General features: G+C 30.7%; 1 long non-coding RNA gene across 1 annotated transcript; it reads left to right on the top strand.

Annotated features, from left to right (window-relative positions):
• Positions 1 to 1,042: 1,042 nt before the first annotated feature.
• On the top strand, positions 1,043 to 7,305 carry LOC127706271 (uncharacterized). Its single transcript, XR_007984350.1, has 3 exons — positions 1,043 to 1,207; positions 5,034 to 5,196; positions 7,170 to 7,305. It is a non-coding gene; the product is annotated as an uncharacterized LOC127706271 (long non-coding RNA).
• The last annotated feature ends 3,663 nt before the right edge of the window (positions 7,306 to 10,968 follow it).

Raw genomic sequence — 10,968 nt, 5'->3', positions numbered from 1 at the left:
AATGGCGACAATATATTGCCGCGAAATGGGATAGAATGGGTTAAACACGAAAAAAAGTATCCTAGGAAAATAAGTTTTTTTTACAGTATTTCAATAGTTGTATAATGTATGTTTACCTTGATCGTTACTTTTCCTTCATACACGATAAGAATCACATAACTGAACTATGTCGAACATGAACTAAACCATGACACTACTGAACCAAACCATGACACTGAATTGTCAGTAATCTTAAGTTATGAGCAAAAGTGGCTATGTTTTTTTCGGAAAAAATACGGCAATTGTATATTATAACGAAATATGTGATGTAACAGACAGTAAACACATATTTTTTTTTATGATTGATAAACGAGAGAGCCATTTTTTTTTAAAATACGCAAGCATTATTCTGTGTCAAATTATTAACTATATGATATGATACAAATTCGAACTTACTAACTTATTATATATAGACAATATAATGACCAGTTTAAATTCATGTTCAGAAGCTCCTTTAGCAAAAAAAAAAAAAAAACAAAAAAAAAAACAGAAGGTTTAATATATTTTGTCATTGTTTGTCATAAAAACACTTTAAACACAATCATGTCCGACTGAACCAAACCATGACAAAATCACTGTACTTAACGCTCCTCGATATGACGACGTTACTACCGTGAATATATATGATACATGTATAATATATGTTTATATATTGTAGGTGTACATATTACAACCAATGTATCGAATCAGGTCAGTGGTATTGATGTTAATTCCCGAAATATACCTGATATCATGAACTACACTACTGACATAAATACATATAACCTGGACCTTAGTGGAATAACGTCGTTGGGGTTTGAATTAAAGGCATGCCACGATGCACATGTTCTTTTATCAAATTCTGATGTCAGAAATTCGTCAAATCCATTGTATGAGATTATCATTGGATTTTACAATTACTTTTCGCTCATTATCTACCGCCCAGACGCAGTGAGAGATGATGGAAGCTGGAATTTTACGGTGGTTGAAACCGAAAATATACTTAACTGCAATGTGTATCTACCATTCTGGATTTGTTGGGCAGATGGAGACATTATATTAGGAACTGGTCTTGTCGTTGGTGAAAACGTTGTGGGAAATTTGACAAATACGCATCATTTTGAAGTGAGAAGCATTCACGTATTAACAGACAAGGATGTATTAGGAGAATGGGACATACAAGTTGAAGGTTATTTTAAAATTAGTATTTCATTTTGGTTTATTCTAAATTCATAAGAGCAATCAAATCTGGTCTTTTTTTATATCTTTATTGATAAAAGAAATATGCTTGCCTTTTCATTGGTAAAATCAATGTCCACATTTGCTTTTCAATTGTTTTTCTCCACGGTAAACTGACTGATTTTACAATACGTATAATTTCTTTATTCTATGTCTGCCTAGTAACTGAGAACGGCAATGCATTACATTTCCTTTACATCTTTCAAGATTGTTAAGCATTGGTATCTCCTTCAAACAGGTTTTTCTTTTAAAAAGGAAAAAAAAAAACTGTATACATACACATCGTCCACATGTATGATGGGAGTTTTCTATTTTCAGTTGTACATTTCATACCATAATTTACCATCACGAATGCCGATAGTTCCAAATGAAAAATGTATAAAAATTAAATTTTGTTCATATAATACAAAAATGAATATATTATATGATATTTATATTTAAAACATACATTGGTTCTATATATACAAAAACTTTCTATACATTTTTTTCTTTCATTATCACCAAATGGTTATTTGTTTAAAGTATAGAAACTTACTTGTCATACCTGTATGTAAATCTAGTGAGAAAATTTTATATGTGTTTATTTATTTTTTCGTATAACTAAGTTCTTTGCAATACTTTTATTTTATTTTCTGAATGATTTTAATCCTTAGTTTTCTATAAACAATACATTCCCTAGTAAAAATACTATATAGTAATCGATTTTTTAAAAATTTTATTTAACGGAAAGCGGCGAATGGTAACATGTATATGTGTGTAAGTGCTCATCAAAAATATACAAAATAAAATAAGCATGGCAATGCCATTTTGGAACATTTTTAAGGTCAACGTGAAGTATAAGTGTTTGTGTTTATAATGTACACATCTTTTTTGGATAAACTTTTTAGAAGGTGAAAAAATATAGTTTTGCTTCTAATTTTTTTTTATCAGAATTGTTCTTGTGTTTTAACTTTGACTTTGACTTTGCAAGGGACTGGGTATCAATTTGTTAGCTTTGCTCGCAGTACCTCTATTTTATTTTAACTAGTCACAAATACAAATGAATCATTTTGGTTTTCTTAAGAAAAAAAATCAGATCTACTCAAACTTTGAAAAATGATAGAGCATTTCTGATACATTATTTTATGAAAAGACGAGTTAACATTTTGACTAAGTTTATATATATATTATATAAATCACTGGTGATCCGATGGATAAAATCTGTCGTAGAGTTGTCACTGGTTCAGACGTACACATATATATATACATTAATTTGTAAGATCCTCTACGATAGATAATTCAGCTGATCTGTAATATTCCATCTTCATGTTATATATATCATGTACTGTGTTACGACGCTAGATAAAAACTGACGAGGAAAGGTAACACCCGGTATATATATATATATATATATATATATATATATATATAAACGTCTGAACCAGTGACAACTCTACGACAGATTTTATCATATATATATATATATATATATATGTACGTCTGAACCAGACTGAGTGACAATTCTACGACAGATTATATCCACCGGATCACCAGTGATAGTGATACAAGGCTGAAAACACATTCTGTATATATAATTCGTCTTAATAACAGACCAACAATGTTAGATATGTAAATTTGCGGAAGCAAATTTTTGTTCTTCCCTGGCCGGGATTCGAACCCATGCGAATATATATATATATATATATATATATATATATATATATATATATATATATATATATATATATAGTGGAAGAGTTGCGGCCCTTAACTAAGGTAACGGGTCTATGAATAGCTCAGCAAAAAACCAGTATTTTGGTAATATTTCCCTTTGAATCTTGAAAGAATAGTATTGTAATCGGAAAGAGTACAAACACTGATGACTTTTCACTTGTAAAATTGCAGTTGCAATCTTGAAACTACAAAGATATTTTGGTAAACATGACCAAATAAGACACACATGAAGATTCCAATATGGCGTCGTATGCTGATTCTTTTGAAAGAGGACCTAAATTTCAAAGTCTGACTCTTTGTCCTCAGTAAAGCCAGTGTTTGTAGAAGAATCAGATGTTTTTGGTCATATCCCTAAACCAACTATTAAAAATTTATATTTAACTATTAATGAAATGTACCAAGCTGTAGGTGAAGTTGTGCCAAGTAGATCAATTATTGGCCTACAGAGAATAAAAGGTCTATGGAGAATCTATCTCTATACAGAAAAAGATAAAGAATGTCTACTCTCAGATAGTTTTGAACTTTGAGGAAAATCCATCTCAATTTACTCTAGAAATCCTCGAGTTCGCATACAAGAAGATTCAACAGATGTGAAAATTCGCATAAAAGATGTACCCCTCTCGGCTGATAATGGACATATTTTGAGAGCATTAGAGGCCTACAATTGTGTAATATTGAAGCACTTAAGAGAAAGTGTGTGCTATGAAGGCAATGTAGCGTGTTATTTAAAAGTGTGGACCACATTTATTTAGGTTATTTCGATTCGAATAAATAGAAAAAATATTAGTCAGTCCATATAATTTAATTCTAAATTCCATTTTAAAGGAGTAAATTATGAAAAAACGTTGATTACGTCACGGTCACATGACAAAATTATGTCTATGAGCTGATAGACAAAAAAACTGTCAGCCAATCAAAAGACGTGTTTCATCCAAATTCAAATATTTCCTAGATAAAATGTATTTTAGGTGATATTTTCTTCTTTTTGTTTCAGTAGATTTAGTGTTTTTAATTGCTCTTGGTCTGATATAACATAATATTATGTCAGAATATGGACTTCAGAATATTCGATTTTATTTGTATTAACAAATTTGTAATTGAAAGTTCCAAATAGTATTTTTTTGTTTACATAAAATGGCCGTCGGAATGACATAAAGGTATAGCCAACAAGATTTATTGTGTTATGGTTGCATGTATTTATACATTACTATCCAACATATAATACATTGTATCTTCATGTATCTCCAACTTAAAATTTCAATTGTTTTACTAATTATTTTTGCAATTATTACAACTTATTTCAATTCATACACTTTCTGTCCCCTTACATTTTTATAAAGCAGTTTGAGTATTTCGATCAGCTTACGGTCCAAATTTCAACTATTTGAAAACAGTTTGTCTTTCTAAATGACCAGAAAATTCAAAATTTGCAAATTCTTTTCGATTTTTCAAAACCATGAGAACATCAGTTTTTCAAACAGTTTTGTCATAAGTTTATTCATATCTGTGGTAGATCACTATTTTTTATAATAACATTCTCTAGAGAACTTATTTTGCTCTTATATATATATACTGATAGAAGTTTGAGATTGGTTCATAATTAAATTATATAAAATGCATGAAAAGAAAATTCCTTTTCTTTCTAATTTCATATTCTACTAGATACAAAAGCATACCGAACATGACGTATAACTATTTGATGGATAGGACCCAAAACTACTGTTACAGTATCTATATATAATGGCTTGATAAATGACAAAATCAAAACATTGAAATGTAATACTCGTAATATTTAATTCACAAATGTCCTGTTGAAATCGCGTGATTACTTGACCAGAAAATTCGCAGTTCAATGAGTTGTTGTTTGAAACATAAAACTTCACATGCAGTACTTAACATTTATTTTTGTTTTAATTAAATTCATGACAGTTCGGAAAAACTCTTATCGCAACTCATCCATTACCTTCGGAAATAAAAATTCTTCAGATGTATGCGTTACTATAGGTTTTTTAATAAAAACATAAATGCTTTCGAATAAAAAGTTAAAACAATTTTTGATACAGTTTCAGACAAATTTGCTGGATATTTTGACAGTTGTAGTATGGATAATACCAAGTCTGAGTTGGTTGTAGTGGATAACATGGAATGTTCAGAAATGATGTGTGCTACGAGCTGTGGACGGTCAAAGACTTGTATGGGTTACAATTTCAACAATGCAATGAACAGGTTCGTGTTAACAAACTTTTTCTTGAAGTTCTGTACAATTACATCCTGAAATGTTTTCAAAGACAGGTTTTGTTAAGTCTGGTATCAAGAATATATTTATACCAATTGTTCTCCGCCCTTGCTATTCTTTTTTACCCTGAACGTACGGTATTTGAACTTACTTTTTGTTCATGAATGCAAGAAGATCAGGGCATGCCTCAAGATACATCAATCCAACGCAATGATTAAAATTCAGAAACAATTATTGTATCACCCTCCGGATTTCAATTAATGACAAGCGTCCGTAACCTATTTTCGGCTTTTCAGTTCAGTCAAGTTGAACATGAATTCAGCAAGAACAAGTCAGATTTCAATCAACAACAAATTATAAATGATACAATTGTGGAATGAAAAGATGAAAATTAAAGTGGATTCAGATATTTAGCATTGCATACATGTATATTAATATCCAGTTAATTTGGTACCGTTAATGTCATAAACAAAGGTCAACACTACATGTAGTTTGGTTTGAAATCAGCACACTCTATTGTGTTTCAACAAGTTAAACTACATGTTTAAGAGATAAATGCATAAAGATAATCAGTTTATAAAATCGTTTTATTTAAACAAAATTGCTGTAACAGATAAAATAAACACAGTTAGAAACATTACTGAATACTACCGTATTAAATAATACCCACAGCCATATTCCATTCAACTAAAATAATCAATCTGCTGATATCGAAATCGTACCTTCTTACAACCTTATTTATGCAGCTATACTTGATTTCCATTTTTCATTTAGCCATGTCATGAAAATTGGCCAATGACACGACCCGTTTGCAATGCCAAAAGTGAATTCTGTACGAAATAGATATTTTTAAAAAGGAACAACACAACCTGCTATCATAATTAATTATTGTCCAAGTAAGATAGTTGAGGCTTTTTATGCCCCCGCTGCAAGTCGAAGGGCGCATTAAGTGTTATCCTTGACTTTTCGTCTGTCCCATCTTCTTTTGAAAAGCAAGCTTGAGCGGAGGCATTCGCGTTCTCAGACACATTCGTCTTTTATTTGAACATTATGTGAACATGTTTTTGAAGATTAATAATGCAAATGAGATGGTTATTACGTATTTATATATATAATTAGTTCATTAAATACAACACTAAGACCTTTTTTATAAGAAATAATAAGTTATCCTGGAAAGGCATGTTTTCTTGTCTTACACTTGAATGACGTCGACTTCCCGAATGTAGGCAGTTTTTCTTAAGAAATGTCAGAATATGAAAATGCTTGAAAATCTCCATATAACGAGAGATTGCCCAATACTTTCACATTCTGTACTTCCAATAAATGACATTTTTTTTACCAGGCATCATTCATGCCTATTCTACTGAAATCCAAATCACTTCGTGAACATTTGGAAAATCAAACTAGAAGCTTAGTTAGGTATAAAGATTGGTTTTTGAAAACTTTTGTAGTATAGCTAGGTAATAACGACAACTAACATTAAAGTTTGCATTATTTACCTCTAATACAGAATAGGAGGTGCAAAAAGTTTTTGACGCACTAAAATTCAATTTGTTTGACATGCATAAAAAATGTTGTTGCATAGTTTCCATGAAATAAACCTCTAAGTACCTTCTGGCTAAGTCATATGGAAATAATCCCTACCAGATACAATAATATAAATTAATAAACCTTAACTTTACACATTATGAAATACCATCGCGCCAAAAATCCTCTTATCTTATGCTACACTTAAAATGTCGTTGATCGAAACCTAAGCTTTAGGTGTTTCGTCGTGTATTTTAATCACAAGGAACAGTCACTACAACTAAATAGATGTGGTATGATTGCCAATGAGACAATCATCAATTAAAGACAAAAGGACTAAGATTGGAATAATAACGGGTCGCACTACAAAATACATTTGGTCAAAATCAAATTATACTTGTATTCTTTAAAACAATATTCAATTTATACATTTTAGATGTGAACTACTCTCTTTTGAATCAAATGTTGTGACAGACATACCACATCACATTGAAGCCGGATGGAGATTCTATAGTAAATGTTACAATAGGCAAACTGCTTGTCTTGGGTGTTATTTTTAGACGACTTATTGACAGTAAATAGTCTTTGATAAGGGTATCCATTGCAAATATTTATTTGTTTTTTAGTTTTTATTTTCTTTTAAGAACTGCATATACTCAATGTTCAAGAGACAACTGTAAAATAGCGATGTTCGAATCTCGTAAATCCATTTAGAAAATACCAATCGAGGTAAAAAAAAACCCTGAGGGACTCGTAAGAACTTTTCAAAAATCAAGATCGAGTGCTACGACTGGGTTATCGACTCCTGCTATACTTACATCAACTGCATTGGGAATCCACACTAAAAATACCTCAATAGGTAATAAGGTGCAATCGATATATTTACAAATAAGACATCTATTCAGATATAAAAAAAATCCAAGACCGTATCAACTTAATTGAGCTGAGACATAGATATAGAGTCAACAATTCGTGATGGTGATCGTAAAACTTGAAAAGTACAAATTTCAGTCGTCTTTCGTCTGATCCTGGCTGCAGACAATTTCACGTCAAGATAATGACCCAGTTAATGAAGCCTGTATAAAGGAAATATGCTCGCTCGTAACGTTATTTAATTAAGATCATACGGTGAAGGTATCTTACTGCTGAGAAATAGGAAGTTAACAATAAGTAACGATAAGTAAGCTGAAATCATCATGTTGTCATAGATCTTATTTTGAAGTATTCTATCCGTGTTAATATCAAGAAAAAAATCCAGACCCTCCAGTCTAGGCCTACTGGACGTTAAGCAACCAACAATCTATCAATCAATCCAGTCTAGGTAGTAGCCTTAATTTCAACTTCACTAGGATTTATGAGATGCAATAACAAACTGAAATGACGGTTACTGAGTGACAGAAGATCATCAATATATATCTCTGAGTGCAATTTAAAGAACTTGGAATTATTCTGCTTCTTAATATTTGAGAAGGTTTTGTATGAATTCTGCATGACATGAGTACAAAAACAAGCAGACCAGTAGGGCTGCACATTAAGTACACTTTATAATAACGGCTGTTTGTTGAAACATCAATCCACCAAACACAACAAATATGTTGGCAATAAAAAAATCAAAACTAGTATTGGTTTCGGCTTTCGGTTTTCCCCAATGTAAACAGCTGTTTTGATATTTAATTTAATTATTGTAATAACCAGATTTTATATTTTCTTAAAAATGTATTATAATGAAATGAATAAATGTGTAGAATAAATTTTTCGTATGTGCATATAAAATTTAGACAAAATTCAAATTAATCTTTAACGTTATTAAGCACAAGTATTATCAGATTTGTAAATTTAGAATATGTTCAGTATTTACAAAAATCATCATTGATGCGTCATTGGGCGGCAAATTACCAAACGTAATTATATAATGTATTTGTGAAATATATGTTTTACAATAGAATGGATTTGAATTCTTACTTTGGGTTGATTGTTTTTTTCCCTGTTGTTTTGTTGTCAGTTTTTCTGTTTTGTATCTCTTATTGTTGATTTTTGTTCGATTGTTTGTTTGTTTTGGGTAGACATATGATCTTATTTGTGGAATATATTTTTTTGGTTTTTATTATATGATATATTTATTTATTTTTTATCAAAAGAAAATTTGTTTTTGTTGTAGGATTAAAACTGATACTAATTTATTTTCGATTTCAACAAAATGGACATAATTGTGGCTAGAATATCTATGATATAACTTTTCAACTTAATGTTTGAATATTTATCTATTAAAATCATGCATGTTTCATAAATATAGATCCATAAATGTGGCACGGCCTTCACCTGATATTCATGCCCAATGTTTAAAGTTAAGTTAATCATTTTATATCGATGCTTAGCAATGGCAACAACACTTGAATTCATTAGAAGGAATATTTCATGCTTATGACATATATGTTATAGGGCGTCAACCTTATTTTCCAGCCTCGAGAAAGCTTTCAAAAGAAGTGTTTAAACATGGGTCAAGGTTAAGACTTCATTTTTGCGCTTCGTTGATTACGCTAAGGGTTAAAATATATTGTCTATGCTTAACCTGTTGACAATGATATTTGCCTCCGAATTGTAACATAACCTCGAACTTATTTCATTTTCAAATGGACCGTTCAAGTTTACAGACTTATACCAGCTGCTTATATTTTTAGTAGCTAAACAGACTGTATTTGCGATGCATGTTTCGTTGAGTTGTTGTAACAAATAAATCGGTTTGTGTATTTCGGACATATGTAATATATAGCTTTGACTTAGTTTTTTGTTGGTCTGTCCTTTAAAAACTATAAAAGACTCTCAACAATATTTTGTTTGAATTCATAATATAGAAAGCATGCTCATTTCAAAAATTTGAAACTGACATCATAATACTTTTTTATTGACCTTTTACAATATATTTTGTTTGAAAGACGTTTTTCAGCAGACATTCGGCATTTCTATGGAAACTATATATGTTCTTCACTTCGGGGATTTGTTTTTCTATTTGTATGAGGAAGATCTAGATTACATGAATATATGATTTTAATTTGCACTATAAAATTCTAAATTTATGATTAATTATTCCAGTGACACATGCATATTAAATGCACATCTTCTTGATCCTGATATATACCTGAATTTGCGTAATAATATAGCTGAATTCATCCCTTAGAAAATTATCAGACGCCAGTCGAAATTGGTTGAACTTTATGAAACAGCTGTTCCACAGATGACTAAGTGTATGTTTCATTTGTCGTAACCAGATAACCGTCCTCTTTTTCTCATTTACTTCTCACCGAATGAAAGTTACTACTGACTTACTTTTTATGAACAACAAGACTTGTATTTACCGATGTTTTGTGGGATTCATGTCATTTAATCGTAGATTTATATATTAGTGATATGTTGACTACTGATTTTCATTGCGTCTTTTTTTTTCTTTTTGAAAGTGTTTTGTCTGTTTTCTTCGACTTTTACTTTGAAATTATTTCACCCCTAATCTTTTAGGTATTTCTCACTTTCGATGGCAGAAGCGAAACATTTCGTGTGTCAACTTTTGTTGTGAATTTAAAAATTTGTATATACATATGTAATTAGGTCTTTCCACCTTTTCGTGAAAAGATCTCTTGATTTTGTTCTTATTATTATTTCCCTTATTGTGTTTTACATGAGTTGTATGTTGGTGTAAGTCATAAACCGTAAGTCATAAAGACCTAGAGGCGTTTGTTTTGGGTCCTTGAATGATAAACATTAAATGGAGGTCATCGATAAAGGAATCGGTATCAGGTTTAAGGCCAATTGTTATTTGAGACGTGACGCAACGCCTATACATTTTGGTCGAAGTACTTTGGTAGGAGTTTTCTCTCCTAGATATTTAAAATAAGGTGCTTGGTAGGAGAACTATTTAACCATACATATTATAGACGTGAAATCTTTTGATTTTAGATACATCACCTTAAATTGACGTTGTATATTTTTACCTTTGCTATAACTTATACTGGTACAATACAAAAAGGTGTTTTGAATTGAGCTGGACGACATATGACCTTAAAAAAGATCAACCGGAAGTGACCTTGTGTTAACCGGAGTTACTCAATCAAGTAAATTTTTAGAACCATTGTGACGCGAACTGTCTTTCCAAACCAGAGGTAACAGTTTTGTAAACCAAAAGAGCAAATTATTATTTCATTTATATCAAGCAAAAGTATACAGATACCATTCATTTGTCGATT

This window comes from Mytilus californianus, unplaced genomic scaffold (genome assembly GCF_021869535.1).
Source record: "Mytilus californianus isolate M0D057914Y unplaced genomic scaffold, xbMytCali1.0.p SCAF_6, whole genome shotgun sequence".
In the NCBI taxonomy this organism is placed as follows: Eukaryota; Metazoa; Mollusca; class Bivalvia; order Mytilida; family Mytilidae; genus Mytilus; species Mytilus californianus.
This window is presented reverse-complemented; position numbering and strand designations above follow the sequence as displayed.